This window comes from Ovis aries, chromosome 2 (assembly GCF_016772045.2).
Source record: "Ovis aries strain OAR_USU_Benz2616 breed Rambouillet chromosome 2, ARS-UI_Ramb_v3.0, whole genome shotgun sequence".
In the NCBI taxonomy this organism is placed as follows: Eukaryota; Metazoa; Chordata; class Mammalia; order Artiodactyla; family Bovidae; genus Ovis; species Ovis aries.
Genome location: NC_056055.1, coordinates 34,328,933 through 34,350,490, shown reverse-complemented (window position 1 = coordinate 34,350,490; position 21,558 = coordinate 34,328,933). Strand labels below are relative to the sequence as shown.

The window sequence follows — 21,558 nt, the reverse complement described above, 5'->3', positions numbered from 1 at the left end:
AGAACCCACCTGCCAATGCAGGAGATATAAGAGACGTGGGTTCAATCCCTGGGTTAAGAAGATCTCCTGGAGTGGGGCATGGTAACCTATGTCAGTATTCTTGCCTGGAGAATTTCACGGAGAGAGGAGCCTGTGGGCTACAGTCCATGGAGTCACAAAGAGTCGGGCATGACTGAAGAGACTTAGCACACAACAGAGTAAAGATAAGCATTTCATAATGATGCAATAACAATTTATTAAGAAAGGATAACAACCCTAAATGTGTTTTCATCTAATACAAAGCTTAAATATACTCAGTGCAAAAAACTGACAGAGCTAATCTGGAAAGAGACAAATTCTAATTAAAAATGGAGATTTTAACTTTTCTATTCCAGTACTTGATTAAAACAAATGCATTTAAAAACGCTTTCCAATAAGAGCCCAGCAGAATGGCTCCCTCAAAGAAAGGTGGCAAGAAGAAGGGCTGGTTCGCCATCAGCGAGGTGGTGGCCAGAGAATATACTATCAGCATTCACAAGCACATCTATGGAATGAGTTTCAAGTAGTGTTCCCCTCAGGCACTCAGAGAAATCTGGAAATTTGCCATGAAGGAGATGGGAACTCCAGATGTACACACTGACACTAGACTTAATAAAGCTATCTGGGCCAAGGAATAAGGAATGTCCCATATCACACTGATGTGTGATTGTCCAGAAAATGTAATGAAGATGAAGATTCACCAAAGAAGCGCTTTATGTTGATTGCCTACGTACCTGTCGTCACTTTCAAAAAGCTACAGGCAGTGAATATGGATGAGAACCAACTGTTATTGTCAAATAAGGTTGTAGAATCACAAAAATTAATAAATAAAGACTTGAATAAGATTATTAGCCAATTTAACTTACTGATATTTATAGAACACTACACATACCAACTGTGGAATTCACATATTTTCCAAGCACATGTGGAATGTTTATGAAATAGATCAGCTGCTGGGCCATGAAAGATCTCAGTCCACTTCAAAGAACTGGATTCATACAAAGCATGCTGCTGCTGCTTAGTCACTTCAAATGAGTCCAACCCTCTGCGGCCCCATGGACCACGGCCCGTCAGGCTCCTCTGTCCATGGGATTCTCTAGACAAGAATACTGGAGTGGGTTGCCGTTTCCCTCTCCAATGGTTAAGTAAGAAGTGAGTGAAGTGGAGTCGCTCAGCCATGTCCAACTCCTTGCGACCCCATGGACTCTAGCCTACCAGGCTCCTCCATCCATGGGATTTTCCAGGCAAGAGGACTGGTGTGGGTTGCCATTTCCTTCTCTGCATACAAAGCATATTTTCTAAAAACAATAAAAGTATGATACAAGGAGTCAATAGCAAAAAGATATCCTTAAACATTTGGAAGCTAAGCAACAAAGTTCTAAATAACTCATGAATCAGAAAAGAAATACCCAAGGAAATTAGAAAATATTTTGAACTGAATGATAATGGAAGCAAAATACAACAAGACTTAGAGGAATGCAGCTAAAGCAATGCTTAAACGGAAATATCTAGAAAGGACAAAAGATTTAAAAGCAATGATCTGAGCTTTCATCTTAAGGAGCTAGTAAAAGAAGAGGAAATTAAAGTAAAAGGAGCAAAACAATAAAATGAAAGCAAAATAGAAATCAGTTAAGTAGAAAATAGATACAGAAGTGAGAAGAGGTCTCTTGAAAAGATTCAGTTCAGTTCAGTTCGAAATACAAACCTCTATCTGCTGCTGCTGCTGCTAAGTCGCTTCAGTCATGTCTGACTCTGTGCAACCCCATAGATGGCAGCCCAACAGGCTCCCCCGTCCCTGGGATTCTCCAGGCAAGAACACTGGAGTGGGTTGCCATTTCCTTCTCCAATGCATGAAAGTGAAAAGTGAAAGTGAAGTCACTCAGTTGTGTCCGACTCTTAGTGACCCCTTGGACTGCAGCCTACCAGGCTCCTCTGCCCATGTGATTCTCCAGACAAGAGTACTGGAATGGGATGCCAGCGCCTTCTACAAACCTCTATCTAGATGTATCAATAAAAAATAAGGAAAACACGAATTACCAAATTTCACTTATGAAAGAAAGAAAGGACATCATTCCAGATTCCACATACATTTTAAAAAACAATAAAAACAATTGGGAACAACTTTATGCCAATAAATTTGACAAGCTAGTTAAATGAACAAACTCCTTGAAAGACACAATTTACTAAAATTATATAACAAATTAGAAATCAAAAACGCAATGTCACTTATACTAGGACAAAGAAATGAAATAGACATAAATCCAGCAAAATGTTTTAAGATTCTATGTTCAGGTAGTTACAGAACAATGAGAAAAGAAATTTTTAAAGCTATAAATAAATGGAAAGATATTCTATGTTCATGGATTAGAAGTCTACATTGTTAAAATTCAATTTTTCCAAATTAAATATAATTCAACATAATTCCAATCAAATCTATGTAAGTTATTTTGTAAATACTGACAAACTGGTTCTAAAGTTTGTATGGAAAGGCCAAAGGCCTGGAATAAACAACATAATACTGAAAAAAAAAAAAAAAAGATTGGAGGACTGACACTACCTGATATCGAGTCTTACTATAACGGTACAGCAATCAAGATAGCATTCTATTGTCAAAATAATAGACATGCAGATCAATACAACAGGATAAAGAGTCTAGAAATAGACTGACATAAATACAATCAGCTGACCTTTGACAAAGCAAAAAAGATTCTTTGGAAATCAGATAATCTTTTCAACAAATGGTGCTAGAAAAATTAGATGTCCATGTGCTAAAACTGTGAACTTAGACTTTATACATTTCTCACAAAAAAATTACTCAATGCAGATCATAGATCTAACTGTAAAATGCAAAACAATAAAAACTCTAGAAGATGGGAAAATATATATGACTTTTTAAATATACAATATCAAAACCACAACCCCAAAAAGAAAAAAGTGATAAGTAAATTTTATTAAAATTCAAAACTTCAATTTCATTAAAATTCAAAACTCCATGAGTGACACTATTGAGATAATGAAAGAACAAACCACAGATTGTGAAAAATTATTTGCAAATGCATGTCTTACAAGAACACATAATAATCATAGAACTCATAAGTCTCAACAATAAGAGAACAAAAAATACAATTAAAAATGGGCAAAAGATCTGAACAGACACCTCACCAAAGAAGATATACAGATGGTAAATAAAGCATGTGAAAAATTGTTCAACATCATTTGTAATTAGGAATTGAAACTTAAAATAACTACAGGATACAACTACACATCCATTAAAGAGTTTAATTTTTTATTAACAAAAGTATAATATTAATTGCTGGAAAAGATGTAGAGCAACAGAAACTCACCTTCATCGCTGGCAGGAATTCAAAATAGCTACTTTACAAGACAGCTTGGCAGTTTCTTTCAAAGATAAATATAATCCAACTATAAATTCCAACAATCACAACAATATAAATATAAATTACATTTATCTCATTGATTTGAAAACTTGAAGTCACACAAAAACCAGCATGTGATTGCTTGTAGCAGATCTATTCATACTTTACAAAAATTGGGAACAACCAAGATGCTTAAACAAGTTGTTATGTCCATACAACGGACTACTATTTAGCAATAAAAAGGAATAAGTTATCAAGCTATGCTAAGACATAGATGAATTTTAAATACATTTTGCTAAGTAAAAGGAAATAGTCTGAAAAGACTACATAGTATATGATTCAATTTCTAGGACATTCTGGGAAAGACAAAAGTAGAGAGAGAGTAAATAGATAAGTGGTTGCAGGTTTCCTGGAGGGGAGGGGGCAAAAGATGATTGAATACATAAAATACAAGAAAATGTTTAAGCTGGTGAAACTATTCCACATGATATTGCAATGATAGCTACATGACTCTGAATTTGTAAAAATCCATAGGGTTTTATATAAAGAGGGAATCTTGAGCTTCCCCAGTGGCTCAGTGGTGAAGAGTCTGCCTGCCTGTGCGAGACATGACAGGAAGGATCCCACATGCCAGGGAGCAACTAAGTCCTCAACTATTGATCCTGTGCTCTAGAGCCTGGGAGCTGCAACTATTGAGCCCACGTGTTGCAACTAATGAAGCCTAAGCAACCTAGAGCCTGTGTTCCACAGCAAGCAAAGCCACTGCAATGAGAAGCCCCTGTACCACAGCTAGAGTAGCTCCCCACAGCAACAAAGACCCAGCACAACCAAAAAAATAAATGAATAAAATTATTTTTTTATAAAAGAGTGAGCCTTAATGTATGAAAAAAAAAAAATATATATATATATATATATAAAATCAGGTTGTCAGAGGATACCAGGATGGAATACTGAGGGTGACAAAATGATCTGATCTGTGATAAAAATGCATGAAACAATCTCACCAAAGGGCATGGAGAGAAAATGCTGACCTAAGTCACTTTAGAAATGCATAGTATCTTTAAGACTGAAGGCAAAAAAGAACTGTACATCAGCACTGTGCTCTAGTAGATAAAGTTGCTTACCATGGAGGTATGGGTTAACAATCCCAAAAGTACTACACGTGCGTACTGGATTGAACAATGTAAGTAATTGACTGGAAGATGGTGGCAGCCAGATTTCTCTCCCTGTTAGAATGGGAGGCTTTGCACAAACAAGAGACAGATTGATCCATGTGGCAGTCAGTTAAAGTTGATGACACCATTAGGAACTCATGTTTAGTTTAGAACAGAGACATATGCTTATATTAGAAATATTGCAGATATATACATGAGCATATATACACACATATATTGCCATACTCTGTCAGCTGAGAAGTCCTAGAATCAAAAATATCAAGCACTAAGTAGCAGTGAGCACCCTTCCTGTCCCCCAACTTCCACCACTTTATCTATTCACTAAATCCTTCAAGACACACAAGGTGCCCACCGCTTTGATCTGTAAGTATCCTGTGTACCCCCGTTTTCTCCCTTCCCATGTTCTGAGATGATCTGCTAACAGTTTTTTTTTCTTTCACCTACTTGACATGAAGTTGCTCACTGTTTTGCATCATCTCTGTACATGGTTGCTAACATTGTATTCATGGTAGGAGAGGTTGTATTCAATTCCTAATTCCTATTAACTTTCAAGTTTCTCAGTCTCAATCTGAGCAGTTAACCAAATGTCTCTCCTATAAACCACATGGACTTGCTTTTCTTCTTATGAAATAAGAACAAAATCAAAAGAAATAATGCCAACAAAACTGCCACTTAAATAAGAAGAGATATGTTGTCTTTAATGACAAAATTACTCCTTCCAACAAGAATACTATGCAACATTAAAGCTGGGTCCCAATATCTGGTAGCTTTGGCAGGTTCAGAGCCAATTCAAGCTCCTGATGCTTATTGCTTTTTCTGTACTACCTTTGAAAGCCCAAGAATGATCCAGAAGTGTTAGTGTTAGTCGACTTTTACGACTCCATGGACTGTAGCCTGCCAGGCTTCTCCATCCATGGGATTTTTCAGGCAAGAACACTGGAGTGGATTGCTCTTTCCTTCTCCAGGGGATTTTCCCAACCCAGGGATCAAACCCAAGTCTCCCACATTGCAGGCAGACTCTTTACTGTCTGAGCCACCACGGACCAGAAGAGGACAACCAAGAGGGAATCTCAAGACGTTGTGCTGAGATGGGGAGGGGAGTAAACTCACCCTTGATCTTAATGACTGCAACCATTCCTTTGAATTAAGTTTTTGTAGTTTCAGAAGAACTGGAAGACTGCCATTCCAAAGACACCTGGGCTCTTATTTATTAATCTGCATGAACCTGTGATAAACTGTTCTTTCAATTCTTAGAAATCAAGAGGGGAGTGAAAGCATGAGAAACGCTGGACTGGAAGAAACACAAGCTGGAATCAAGATTGCTGGGAGAAAAATCAATAACCTCAGATATGCAGATGACACCACCCTTATGGCAGAAAGTGAAGAGGAGCTAAAAAGCCTCTTGATGAAAGTGAAAGAGGAGAGTGAAACAGTTGGCTTAAAGCTCAACATTCAGAAAACGAAGATCATGGCATCTTGTCCCATCACTTCATGGGAAATAGATGGGGAAACAGTAGAAACAGTGTTAGACTTTATTTTGGGGGGCTCCAAAATCACTGCAAATGGTGACTGCAGCCATGAAATTAAAAGATGCTTACTCCTTGAAGCAAAGTTATGACCAACTTAGATAGTATATTCAAAAGCAGAGACATTACTTGGCCGACTAAGGTCCATCTAGCCAAGGCTATGGTTTTCCCAGTGGTCATGCATGGATGTGAGAGTTGGACTGTGAAGAAGGCTGAGCGCTGAAGAATTGATGCTTTTGAACTGTGGTGTTGGAGAAGACTCTTGAGAGTCCCTTGGACTGCAAGGAGATCCAACCAGTCCATTCTGAAGGAGATCAGCCCTGGGATTTCTTTGGAAGGAATGATGCTAAAGCTGAAGCTCCAGTACTTTGGACACCTCATGTGAAGAGCTGACTCATTGGAAAAAAACTCTGATGCTGGAAGGGACTGGGGGCAGGAGGAGAAGGGGACGACTGAGGATGAGATGGCTGGATGGCATCATGGACTCAATGGATGTGAGTCTGAGTGAGCTCCGGGAGATGGTGATGGACAGGGAGGCCTGGCATGCTGTGATTCATGGGGGGGCAAAGAGTTGGACATGACTGAGCGACTGAACTAAACTGAACTGACTGAGAAGAATCTAGAAGAATATTACTTCTCTGCTCTCGTTCTTCTGTTAAAACAACACCCCTATATCTCTTGGAGAAGGACAAGGCAACCCACTCCAATATTCTTGCCTAGAGGATCCTGCGGCCAGAGGAGCCTGGCGGGCTGCCATCTATGGGGTGGCACAGAGTCAGACATAACTGAAGCAAATTAGCAGCAGCCTATATATCTGAGTTAAGAATAACAGCCGTATTCCTACTTACAGTTGGCATACTAACATCCTAAGCAATTAGAAAGATAAGTATGAAGTGCATGGAGCATTTGAAATCACCTTCAGAGACAACGATGAACACAGAGGGAACTTGATCTAAACAGCTGATTAATGAAAAACTGAATTAACTTTTTTGACTAACAGTTTAACAAGGAGGAGCCTGGCCAGACAAGGGTTAAGAATGCATTTTTAGGTCAGAATGAGAGAGAACGCTGGAGAAGAAAAAATATATTAATTGACTTAAGAGAGATATTAAGTAGATGAAGTGAATTTTTGTAGGAAAAATATACACAGACTCTCTGAAACTAGAACAGAGCATCAGCAGGCAGTATTTCTTCCAAAACAGTTGTAATACCTTTAAAATATGAAGGTGGCCCTGAAATTCAGAATGATTTAGCTACAGGGTAAAGCTACTACATCAAAACATGCTTTGATATAGTGAACTGAAATTCTCATAGCATCTGACATATTATGATCCAAAAATGTTCTAAAAGAACAAAAAATCCCTTCTTTTATGGATCAAATGTTATCACTCTTAGCTACACCTTAGAATTCCATTAAGTCTTTTGAAGCACAAGCTGGTATTAAGATTGCCAGGAGAAATATCAATAACCTTAGATATGCAGATGACACTACCCTTATGGCAGAAAGCGAAGAAGAACTAAAGAGCTTCTAGATGAAAGTGAAAGAGAAGAATGGAAAAGTTGGCTTAAAACTCAATATCAGAAAACTAAGATGTTGACATCCAGTCCCATCACTTCCTGGCAAATAGATGGGGAAACAGTGGAAACAGCGGCAGACTTTATTTTGGGGGGCTCCAGAACCACTGCAGATGGTGACTGCAGCCATGAAATCACAAGACGCTTGCTCCTTGGAGGGAAAGTTACGACCAGACTAGACAGCATATTAAAAAGCAGAGACATTACTTTGCCAACAAAGGTCCGTCTAGTCAAGGCTATGGTTTTTCCAGTAGTCATGTATGGATGTAAGAGTTGGACTATAAAGAAAGCTGAGTACTGAAGAATTGATGCTTTTGAACTGTGGTGTTGGAGAAGACTCTTGAGAGTCCCTTGGACTGCAAGGAGATCCAACCAGTCCATCCTAAAGGAGATCCATCCTGGGTGTTCATTGGAAGGACTGATGCTGAATCTGAATCTCTAATACTTTGGCTATCTGATGCGAAGAGTTGACTCATTTGAAAAGACCCTGATGCTGGGAGGGATTGGGGGCAGGAGGAGAAGAGGACAACAGAGGATGAGATGGTTAGATGGCATTACCGACACAATGGACATGGGTTTGAGTGAGCTCCAGGAGTTGGTGATGGACAGGGAAGCCTGGAGTGCTGCAGTCCATAGTGTCACAAAGAGTCGGACTTGGCTAAGCAACTGAGCTGAACTGAACACAAACTCTACCCATGCTACTTGTATTTAATTGTTCTGGATTGTTGTCCAGCCAACAGTAATTTTTATAAGTGTCCCCAAGTAATTATTATTTGCAGTCAGGGTAGAGACGTGCTAATCTATAAATTGCAGATGTAAAGAATGATACATCTTCCCCAGGAGCACAACACCAGCAAGATAGACCACAGGCAGATCTTTCCCTGGCTCAATTTATTTTCGATCTTTTACAGTTTGTAGTTTCATGTTCCCAATGCAAGTACACAGGCACCTGGTGGCTGGGCTGTCACTTGCATTCCAGCCTGGGACCCCACAAACATTAGGGATGGCCCAAATCTCAGTCACATTCTAGAGCAAACTGTGTACCTCCTTCAACCTCAGAAGGTCCATTTGCAGTCAAAACCACTTTCAGAAGAACAAAGGAAGACATCTTGGGGTGAATCTAGAGATAGAATGCCAGGCAGTTCAACTCAGGTCTGGACCTTCTGCAACCTCTTCCAAGATCTTTACTGAGACTCTTTTCTCTGGGCTTCCTGGGAAGACAAACTCCAGCTGCTTTCAGAGAGAGAAGCTGAGATTAATGAAGAGGAAGAATGTTAGTCAATCCAGGTGCAGCAGACAGCCTGGGCCATCCCACGTACCCTGACTGGGGCTCAGAATCCCTAAGGAGTCCTGTTCATCCCTATTGACCAGGTTAGTTTGTGCCATTTTTCTGGGCCTTAATTTTCTTGTCTGTGAAAGGAGACAGTCGCACCACTTTCCCAAGGCACTCCAGAATGGACAAGTGTTCCGGGGTCCATTTTTGCAGCCTAACTAAGAACCTTTCTGTGTGGGGGGTGAACAAATGGGTGTGAGAGTGGTTCTGACCCTGTGTGCACAGAGGTCATGTGGCCATGGAATCCATGAGTCCTGAACATGCCAAGCGATCATTTTGGCCCTCACTGGAGCATTAAGGCTACACAGCTGATGTGCTGTAATAGGGAAGGACAAATCATATTCCGTATTGGATCTGTTTATTTTACTTTGAGCATTGTATTTTATTGCTTCTGCTACAAGTTAAGAATGTTGCCTATAGCCTGAAATATACAGGATATCCCATTCTCAAGGCTCTGACATGTAAAGGTATAACACCTTTCCATTCATATGGAGATTGAAAGTTGCAAAACAAAGAATGTTTGTTTTGTTGGAGGTCTACAGGACACCACGAGCTAACCTAAATGGACAATTGCAAGAACAAACCAAGAAATTTGTCACAATCAGCCACGTCCCTTCCTCCCTTTCTAGTATAAAAGAAACCTGAATTTAAACTTAGGTAAGGTGGTTCTTTGAGACACTACTAGTCCATCATCTTCTCAGTCTGCTGGCTTTCCAATTAAAGTCGCTATTCCTTGCCCCAGCAACTTATCTGTCAATTTATTGGCCTGTCACATGGTGAGTAGTATGAAGTAGAACTTGGTAACAGTGTGAGGCCCACAGAAAGACTGAATTTGGGAGAAAGACTTCCCTTTTTTATGACCCCAGCACTCTCTCATCTTGCTGTTCTCTCCCACCCTCAACAATCCTAATTGCCCTCACCCACATTCTTAGTCTATATTCAGTACAAGGGTGCCATCCTTGCCCTTTGCTTAGCCACTGGTGGTTCTACTCTGGAGACAATACAGAATATGAGAGGAAATGGGCTGGCAAGGCTCTGGGAAGTGAGACACAAACCTTCCCCCACCTGCTAGTGCTCCCTCCCCAGCTTCTCAACACCCCACCTAACAGAGCTTGAGTTTTTATATAATTTATATTAGATTGTCATCAAATTAGAATGTGTTTTAAAACCCTGGCTATTTATACATGTTTGTTTCATTTTAATTTTTTTAAAGTAAATTTCCTCTTTCTGAAAATATCATAGACTTAACTTGAAAAAATTCAGATTTCAAGAACCTCTCTTGAGCATCTTTAAATTTCTTTTAAGTTCAAGTTTCAGAATAAAAAAGAAAACCATGTGATGGCAACTAAACCACTGAGGAAAACAAAACAGATAACTCATTCAAATGTAAACAGAAGGTAATTTAAACCATATTTCACAGATAATAGATACCATAAATCCTTATCTGACCCACTCACAAATAATTTTCCAGATAACAAACAGCTGACTTTTATCGATAAAATCCCCCGTCTCCATTTTATTCTTATAGTTTACACAGATTGAATAAGGGTAACTGCCTGATAATGCTGTGGAATTTTCCTTAATTTCTGTGCCCTTTCATTTCTAGTCCTGACACTGAAAGAAACCAGGGACGGCTCTGTGACTCTGGAGCGGATTAACAGACCACTTTCTCTCAATTTTTCTTCTATTACATTTCCCTTTGCCCTACCTTGGTCAATAAATAGGAAGTCACCTTTAGAATATCTTACTTGAGGTTCCATGCTTAGTTGCAGTTTATACCATTAACTAGTCTGCCTTCATAAACAATTCATATCTGAGGTCCAGTTCATATCCAGAAAATGCTGGACCAGGACACAGCCATTTTAACGAGCAAATAGATCTCACCACAGCCTATTCACCCATGTTGATTTACAGCAGTAATGATAATGACTGAAATGTTCAAATTTCCTAAGGCTGCTTATACATAAACCAAGCCCTCTCTCTTGCTAGCTCTCTCTGTGCATGTGTGTATAATTTACTTGCCGCCTTTTGCCGCAAATTGGTTTAAGAGAAAAATTTACCAGTTGACACAACACGTCTTGTGGAAAGATCCCACATTCAGCAAACTTAATTAAGATATAAAGACCAAGACTGAACGCTAAGCCAGTTAAGCTATAGTCATTGAGTTCTGGAATCCGGGAAATCTCTCTTAGGAATTTAAGCACTTCAGTTTCAGGAGAAGAGTTTGAAGGCAAAGTGGGCTGTATATTTCCATTTAGTCACTCTGCGGTGAGCTTGATCACTTTAATGTGGCCCACTAAGGGTCACTCGGAGTGAGTAATGAGATGTACTCAAACAACATAAGCTTAAATATACATCCGACCACAAAGTTTCCTCAGATCTCAAGGGTCAGTTTTCTCCCCTTTGTGGCCATGTTGGCTTTTGAGTTATGGTTATAAAGTGTCTATTTTAAACAGTAAATAAGTGATAATGCTGAACAGCTGCAGGGCACAGCCTAGAAAAATGATTGACGGCACAGCTGTCAGCTCTGCTTTCTATCACTGCACCGCTCTGAAATCCACTGTGCCTGCTTAAATGGGGCACATTAGCAGTTTTACGGTGACTAATAGGATCACCACACAGTAATTCAGAACCCGTGGCACATCTCTGCAGGGGAAAGATCAGATTTCAACAGACAAAAGTCATTAGGAAGGCAGTGATAGCCTGGGCATTTCTTTGCATAGCGAAGTTCTCCTATCTGAAATTTTAAAATGCATAGCTAAATAAAAATTCCACTTTAACCCCTTCCAAACCTGAGTCCCTGGGTCTACTAATAAGCAAGCATATCTGATGTTCTCCAAGGAAATATCAGACTGAATATGACGTATCTTTACACTATTGAAAAGCACAGAAAAAGAGTCCCCTTGTATCAGAGTAATCTTTTGTTTGGGAAAGTCACCGAAATGGAATCTTTTTAATTACATTAATGCAATGTAAGTTTCACTCAGAAGTTTGAGACACATCTGTAACTGGACTTTTTTATATTGTGATGGAAACTTGAGACTCTTAATAAGCAAATGAAGTATTGTAGTGTCTCTTTCTTCATCCTCGGGATATTATGAACAAGGGATAGACATATTTGCTTAAGAGTCATGGACTCTTAAAGCCAAATTTACCTGGTTTCAGTGCATCCACTACTGAAACATCCCCTATCCCAGACTCACTGGTAATAATCTACCAATGTCCTAATCTAATTAGAGCACCTTATTTTGGGCGTTTTCTGGCTTTGGGGATAGAGTAGTGGTTAGCAAACTGTGTTTTGGGGATGGCTATCAGTTTTTATAAATAAAGCTTTATTGGAAACAGCTATACCCATTCATTTGTTGTTGTTGTTGTTGTTGTTCAGTCAGTCATGCCCTGCTCTTTGCAACCCAATGGACTGCAGCATGCCAGTCCTGCCTGTCCTTCACCATCTCCAAGAGTTTGCTCAAACTCCTGTCCGTTGAGCCAGTGATGCCATCCAACCATTTACTTATGTACCATTTATGGTAGCTTTTGTACTATGATTAAAAAAACTCTCCAGAAAATGGGCATAGAGGGAACGTAGCTCAACATAAAAAGCCCATATACAACAAACCTACAGCTAACATCATACTCAATGGTGAAAAGCTGAAAGCATTTCCTCTAAGATCAACAATATAAGTAGTGAGAGGACGTCCACTCTCACCACTTATATTCAACATAGTTTTGGAAGTCTTAGTCACAGCGATCCCAGAAGAAAAAGAAATAAAATGAATCCAAATTGGAAAAGAAGAAAAACTGTCACTGTTTGCAGATGACATGTTACTATACACAAAAAACCCTAAAGATACAAGCATCTATTCTTAATCAAACAAACCATCTTCAGCAGAAGCCAAATTAGTTAGTTTGGATATGTAACAGTATTACCATCCTTGTATGTTTCAGGTTTTTAATGATGGCCTTTAACTCTGATTTCCCCTAGAGGTAGTGTATTGGTTTACTATTTAGACAGAGAGAGGGAGTTCTAAGAATTTCCATCCAGCTCTTTTAATCAAAAGGGCCACTGCTCCAGGATGAAAGGCCATTATAGGGATTCTGCCAACAGACGTGTGTATTACAGATAAAACCGAGGACATAACCACACAATGTGTTCAAGGTCTCAAGGACTCTACAATGGAGAAGGACTCGGATAGAAGCTCTCCTTAGTTTCCAACCCCCTGAAACCCTATGCTGACTATGGCTTTCTGGGTTTCCAGGAATAAGTGTTGGCTTTGTCCAGTGTCCAATAACCCCAAAAATGTTTGGGTATTTTCATTTCCACAATCCATTTGCACCAATACATATCTGCCAGCGCCTTTAGTGAAGTCTAGGAGGAAGCGTGACACAGCACACTCTAATGGGCCCTTCCACCAGGACAGCTGACCTCGCTTTACTCTGCATTCTCTCTGTGCACAGACTCTCAAGTCTGAAAACTGGACAAGGAGATTACAGTCATCATGTTTTTTTGTTTTGTTTTTTAATTTTCTGTACCTTCTGATGTTTCAAAAGCTTAAAAAATCTTGCTGACCTGGAAAGACTGCTGTTCCCAGATATAGTTAATTGTTAGAAATAGCAAAGGTCTCAACCTGGAGTAGTATTTCAGATGCAAAAAATAAATCCCTCTGTGTCTATATCTTTTCCTAACCCTTTAAATCTCACAAAGACAACCAAAATTTCTCCTACCTGAAGTTACCTTGACCAATCCATGGCTGTTTACCAGACAACTAGAGACCACCCCTGCAAACCAGGGCCTGATGACATTATTCAAACTGGTTAAGTCTAAACTGTTTACACTGCCTGCCTTGTCCTTCTCTCAGAAACCCCAATAAAGGCCATGGTCTGGGCTTTCCTCTCACCCCAGTTTCTGCCTCTTGATCAATATCCTATAATAAGCCATAGTGGGATGTCTGTGTGTCTGTGTGTAACTGTATCACCAGGAACTAACACATTGTAAATCAACTATACTTCAGTTTAAAAAATTAAAACAGAAAACTGCCTCATGCTTCTCCCATGGCTGTGTGTGGCATACCCTTCTCTCAGGAAATATAAGTGATGAAGATCTCTCAAGGCCACTGGCTTCTCTGTGCTATCATTCAGCTTTATAAGACCCAGGAATAGAACAGGATTATGCCTCTATTCCAGTAGGTCAAATCAAGCCATTTTCAGCAGGTTACTGTTGTATCGGTTCTATAAATCAAATTCTATTTTAATGGACTGCTGATTCATTTCTACCCTACGGCCCCAAGATCAGTTAACGATCATCAAAAATTCCTGGGGATTTCTGGTTCCGAGGCCATGTCTGTTGTCTAGCGTGGTACCTTCAGACCACCTTTTGGTTTCCACATTCAAAGCAGAGGACACGTTTACACATCATCTTGTTCTAAATCCTCAACCTGTAGTGAATAGACTTATAGGGGGAGGGGGGCTGAGGATGGGGAGTAAGTATTTTATTAAAGATTTATTTTTTAAAAAAAGGAGCCGACACTAAAGTACTTAAAGCGTTGATGCCGTTTTTTACCAATATATTTATCAATAGGACATAGCTAGCATTTGCAGAGTATATACATGATAAGTCCACTCCAACATCCTCACCTTCCAAGAGCTGGGATTTCTTCTTCCACATAATACCAGGGATTTCGGCATCTCAATTTCATTTAACTTGGCCACCACTTAATCCAGAGTACAGATGCTAAAACAAGCAACCAGGTAGAACAAATTCCTACCACCTGAGCTAGCACATTAAATCCAGGATACTTTCCCAGAGAGCCCTTATTAATAAATTTAATGTTATATTCTTTCTCCCTTTATATAGCTACCTAAAACTGCATTTTCAGACTTCAGAAGATCTGTAACTTGGCAAAGTTTTTCAGTGTTTTCCCCAGATATCATACGATTCACAACTGTTTTGCAACTATGTGTCATTAGCTGCAAGAGTCCAGGCCTCAATACTCAGTTGGGTTTTCACAGTCTTCAACACCAACCAGAGCATATAAAACATTCCAGACTCCTCCATTTCCTTGAAAGTCAGTTGCCTGCAACCATTCCTGGTACCAGTTTAGGTATCATTCAGGGTTCTCATGCAAAAGCAACAGTATCAACCCTGAATGATATAGGTAGAAAAGAAAATTATTAAAAGATATTGCACTTCTCATAGGATTTTTAGGAAGGCTGACGAACAACCTTTAGGGATATATGATCAGAAACATGCCTGACATCATGTTGTAGAGCTGCTGGTGGGGAGGCCTCAGCCATGGTGACTAGATCAGAGGCTAAATCGTGCCCCACACAGACCTCCCGCATGGATCCTAGATGCCACCCTGAGCACCGCAGCTTCTGCTGCTCCACCGCTTCTTCCTGAAATCATTACTCCCCTCAAGGAGAACCCTCACAACCTTTGCAAGTCCAACAGATGCCTCAAATTTGTCGATCCACATGATTTAGTTGCAAGAAAGTCTGAAAAACTTAAAAATAGATTTCATAAAAAGAAGTGAGATCTACCTCTCCCACAGGTTTACAAAGTGAAGGAATCCCCCAAAACTTGCTACAGCTTTCACCTGTAACACAGAACAAATATAATTCCTCTTTACAAATCATCACCTCCAATATAAGAAAACAGCTTCAATTTCCTTTCCTCTTCACCAGGTTTTTTACCTTTTTCATACTGTTCATGGTGTTCTCAAGGCAAAAATACTGACGTTATTTGCCATTCCCTTCTTGCTGAGAAGGAGTGACTCATTGGAAAAGACCCTGATCCCGGGAAATATTGATGGCAGGAGGAAAAGGGGACAATGGAGGACGAGATGGTTGGATGGCATCACTGACTCGATGGACGTGAGTTTGAGCAAGCTCCAGGAGTTGGTCATGGACAGGGAAGCCTGGCACACTGCAGTCCATGGGGTTGCAAAGACTAGGACATGACTGAGCTCCTGAACCAAACAACTCACCTGGCTTAACACCTCTGCCTCCCTTTAACCCTTCAGGTGACAAGATTCCAAACTTCAGCCTTTGCTGGTCATCCTCTGTGACCAGCAGATTGTCAATACCTCATAAACTGCTTAATACTAAAAACTATTATTTTTAATATAGTCATCTCCAGTTTTCATGGGACTTTGGTCAATGCTGAATTCTTATTGCACTAAAAGCACTGGAATATTTGTGGTATTATTTTATTGAAGTATAGTTAATTTACAATGTTGAGATAGTTTCAAGTGTACAGCAAAGTGATTCAGTTATACATATATATATAATTTTTCCATTATGGTTTATTATAAGACATTGAGTACAGTTCTCAGTGCATACAGTAGATCCTTGTTGCTTATCTATTTTATATATAGTATGTATATACTATATATAATCCCCAAACAATAATTTATCTCCCCCACCTAGTGAAAGTTAAGCTTTCACTATCCTCTTTGGTAACCAGAAGTTTCTTCTATGTCTGTGAGCCTATTTTTATTTTGCAAATAAGTTCATTGGTACCATTTTCTTAGATTCCACATATAAGTGAAAATATCATAAGTGAAAATAAGTGTAAATATCATATGATATTTGTCTACCTCTGTCTGATTTACTTCACTTAGTGTGACCATTTGTAGGTCCATTCATGATGCTTTGAATGGCATTATTTCATTTGTTTTTGTGGCTAAGTAGTATTCCATTGCATATATTTATCTATATGTTTACCTATTAATCTATCAATGGACATTTACGTTACTTCCATGTCTTGTCTATTGTAAACAGTGCTGCTATGAACATTGGGGTGCATGTATCTTTTCAAACTAGCATTTTCTCCAGATACATGGTCAAGAATGGGATGTGTTATGTTTTAAGATGGAACAAGGGACTCACTTCTGGACACATCTTGGCCTATCCAGGGGATTTCTGCTTAGTTGTTTATTTGGTGTCTTTCCATAAGCTTCTGGAATGGTGACTTTTTGAGGAAGTCAAATCCCATATTTCTTTTCCTAAGGTAATCTCATAGCTTGACAGCTCAGTAAGGAGCCTCATGGGGAACATTTGTAATAGCTTCTTGGTCAACATCTGCAACACGCTAGGCATTTAACACACCAAATGGAGTAAATAGAGAAAGAAAAAAACTATAATTTTGTAAATGGAAAGCACTAAGAGAAGAAGTCATTAGTTTGTTTTTGTTTCATGATGGTGGGTTTTGTTATTTGGGGTTTTTTTTAGTTCTCCATTTGCAAAGTTAAGAGGCAAATTTAGAGAAACATGATGAAATTTTAATGTCTGTTAATTTGCTGAAGTGGGAGAAGAAATATGAGTAGCAATTGGAAGAGAAGATAAGTTTTATTATAATAAAGTTTTTATACTTTATAATTGACTTCACCGAATCTATACTTAGAAAAGATTTAACTCCTCTAGAAGACAAATGTATCAGAAATGAGCAAATCTCTTCAAGAAATCAGAAGTTAATTGCCAACATAAATAGGACACTGAAACTCTTTCTCTGATGTTTACCTCTTTAGCTTCCAGGTAAAGAGACATTTGTGCTTCATTTATGAACATTGATTTTGCTTAAAAACTTATGTACAGTGACTAAAGTCAGCCTCTAAAATTTCTGAGCTAAACATGCAAAACTTTACTTTGGCTTATGAAATATATAGCAAACACATAGTATTTATCATGGGCTGAATACCACACGCATACACATACACACACACTTTTTAATCTGAGGCAATCTAATTTAATCTGTGGCATGGAGAAGTAACGTAGTAACTTGCCCAACGTTTCAGATCTAGTGACAAGTGAAGCTGGAATTTGAACCCCAGCTGGCTGACTCAAGTCCATGCTTTCACCCATTATGCTTATGTAGCAAAACAAATCAATATATTTCAGTCAGTTATAAAGAAGAAATAGTATACTGATCAACTTTTTCAATCCCTGGGAAAACTGACTTGAAGCATGTCTTAAAAAATAATAAGGCAAGGATTTTTACAATGCTGTGTGAATTGTGCATGCCAATTTCCTTTGCCACACCAAATATCAAGGAGAGCAAAGTAAAGTTGCATGTTATGAAGAGTACAGGGTCTCTTGGGGCTTGGAACTTATCTTTACAGTTTTCAGGTTGCCAGTTAATGACTGCAAGTTTTTCAGACTTGAGACATATGTCACTCCAGAGCACCTCACTCAGCCATAAAAACTGATGATAGTCAGTTCATGTCTCAGGTTAAATAACAATTTATCAATCCATATGACAAATTTAAGATGGTATTCAGAGATATAGCCACATAGATATGCCCTGATTTGTCCCAACAGCCAGACCAAAAGGATACCATATCGACATCACAAAATATACTTTATTTTCCTACCTATTCTGCAATCTACAACCTGGCTCCAGTGTGATAACCCAGAAAGCAACATGTTGATTGTCATCATACATGCCAAAGGGACCCAGGGAAAAAGCAGTAGGAGTCAAATTTGATTTGAAAAAGATGGAAAAAATAAAGAGTGAGCTTCTGAAGGTTATTTATGGGCTTCTTTTGCCCATAAGGATTATTTTATAATAAGACTCAGAGCTTCAAGTTTAAGCCAACTAAATATCTTGCATTAGCACTTTTGTTGGATTTCAGAAGAGGGACCAGAGAGATATTGATCCCGCTGCAGGCATTTTGGTGTGTATCGTTGGCTTGTTCACATGCTAACACAGCAAACTCAGTGCCACATCTCTTCTCCTGGTATCTCACCTTATTGTTTTACTAATGTCACATTGCTCATCTCCACTGTGTCCTCAACTTCCCTTTTGTATAATGTGAGAAACTAAAAGAATCTTCTTCAACAGGCTTATGATTCTATAAGCAATTAGTTGATACTTGATCCCTACCATTTCTTTCTCCAGTGTATTTTGTTTTAGCTTCAGACCCGATCCTGAGCACACAGCACACACAGCACATGGGCACAAGATTTATTTTAAGTAAGTTTGGTAGCTCTTTTCTGGATATCCCTGTGCCAGTACCTGATCAATTTATATATAATAACACCATTAGATTTTTACAAATTGTTTCATACTTCTCGTTGATGCTATTGAATGAACACATTGACTCTATCAATACAGCCTTCAGTAAACGCCAGAACAGCTGGCAATCTTAAACATATGAATCTAGAATGCTTTCCCATTAAAGTATTAGAAGCGTTTGGCATTATGTGATAATCTAATTAAAAACAAGCTATGTTTCTATAGATGTTGTAGTTAGACTGAAAAGAAAAAAAAAATGTAAGTCCTTGTCTAAAATCTTCAATTACATTTTTGGCACTAGAAGAGAAACTTAATTACCTTTTGCCTTCAAGAAGTTTAATTTTTGTCAGCCCCTGGTGAGTTCAGAAGTGCTTAGGGGAAGAGACGGATACAGAACAATAAAGGAAGAAATCTTTCTTGAAAATTCTCAGTAGAATTGACTGACTATAAAACAAGGGGTTCGGAAGCTTCAAGGAGAGGAAATGTCAGCTTGGAAGCAAATGATTCACCTTACCAATTTAAAAAGACTTTAACCATTTGCCTGTTATGCCAGATACTGTGCAGATACCTGTGGATGGTGAGCAAAAAGAAATCACCAGTCACTCTTTCCTTTGAAAGTCAGTGTAACCTCACTGAGGCCTGGAGAGAAGAAAGGTCAGAGCTTTTAGGATGCTTTTCCAGACCTTCCTCTCTACCATTTTGGCTTGGGGGCCAGCGGATATGCTTAACATGCAGGCAACATCTCTGACCCCCAGGAGATGATGCTCTGCTCCAGGGGGAAGTCTACTCATCAATAACAAGAGCACAATGCATCTTTAAAGTTGCCTTGAGTATTAAATAGACAATGTCTGTAAAATGCTTATCTATTAGTTCTGGATTCTGGTTCTGCATGAAGGGAAAATGGAAGTCACCACTCCATACCAAGTGAAAAGCTAAACAGACTGAAAAAATCAGCAACTCTTCTTAGATCTGCAAAGAAGTGAAGTTACAAGGCAACCTGCTACCCCCAAAATTGAAGGGACAACCAGGTGAATACAGAGAGTCACAATTCACTATAGCAAAAACTCAAGAGCTGAATTATCTTTGGGACCAGTGCCAAGTAAGAAAATTACAATTGTAAATGATGAATTGCTCAAGCTTCAGTGAGGACAAGTTGCAGAGATAAAAACCTCAGTGTTATCTGTTGAAGCTCCAGGAGGTTTCCATGTAAATATCAAATAAATATTCTCTTGTGCTTCTGGCAAGAGAGAAGAAGAAATCATTTCGAACATACCAGAGCACTCGGTTCTCCTTAGCAATGAGAAACTATTTAACCAAAGCTTAACCTGGTGAGATTTTTTTATCAGAGCCTAACTAACCTGGCAGAGGAGGGGGAAGAAAACCTTAAATCCTGTGAATTCTACTCAGTCTTTCTAGTGGTAAGAAAATACTGAGAAGCACTTATGTAGTTCACAATTTAGAGGCACATGCTCACTAAAGATTTGAGACCTACTCCCATGATTACCACACACACAGATCCCCTGCACACCTTACTACTAATGTTCTTTTCACAGAACTTCCTTTTACCCAGTACATTATCTCTAGTTATCAAGAAAAAAATTGCAAGGCATAAAGACAAAACCATGCAGTTTGAAGAGACAGAACAAACATTGGAACTGGACATGCCAGGGGTATTGGAATTATCAGACCAGGAATTTCAAACAATTATTATTAATATGCTAAGGACTCTAGTAGGTAAAGTAGACAATATTCAAGAACACATAGACAATATAGGCAGAGAGATGGAGAGCCTAAGAAAAAACCCAAAAGAAATAGGAACAAAAAATGTGCTCTTGATGGACACAGCTGAGGAAAGAATCTCTGAACTTTAAGATGTCAACAGAATCCTCCAAAACTGAAAACAGAACAAAACTCTAAAAGAAAAAACAGGATATCTAAGAATTGTGGGACGACCGCAAATGGTGCAAAATACATGTAATGGAAATACCAGAAGGAGATGAGAGAAGAAAACAGAAGAAATATTTGAAGCAATAATGACTGAGGATTTCCTTAAATTAAAGTCAGACACAAAACCGCAGATCCAGGAAGCTTGGAGAACACCATGTAGGATAAATACCAAGACAAGAACTAACCTAGGTATCACACATTCAAACCGCAGAAAATCAAAGATTAAGAAAAAATCCTGAAAGAAATCAGAGGGGAAGAGGCAACTTACCTATAGAGGAACAAAGATAGGAATTATACCTGACTTCTCAGAAACCATACAAGCAAGAAGAGAGTCAAATATTTAAAGTGTTGACAACGTATGGCAAAACCAATACAGTATTGTAAAAGTAAAATAAAGTAAAAACAAAAATTAAAAAAAAATAAATAAAGTGTTGAGAGTAAAACAACCCACCAACCTAGAATTCACTGCCCTCTGTAATAATCTTTCCTTCCAAAGTGAGAAGAAATGAAGACCTTCTTGGGCAAACAAAACTTCAGAGAATTTGTAGCCAGTAAACCTTCCTTGCAAGAAATGTCAAAAGAAGTTCTTTACAGA

The 21,558-nt window shown here is 38.8% G+C and overlaps 1 pseudogene; it reads left to right on the top strand.

The window, feature by feature from the left end:
- Positions 1–428: 428 nt before the first annotated feature.
- Positions 429–958, top strand: LOC101115191 (large ribosomal subunit protein eL31-like; annotated as a pseudogene).
- The last annotated feature ends 20,600 nt before the right edge of the window (positions 959–21,558 follow it).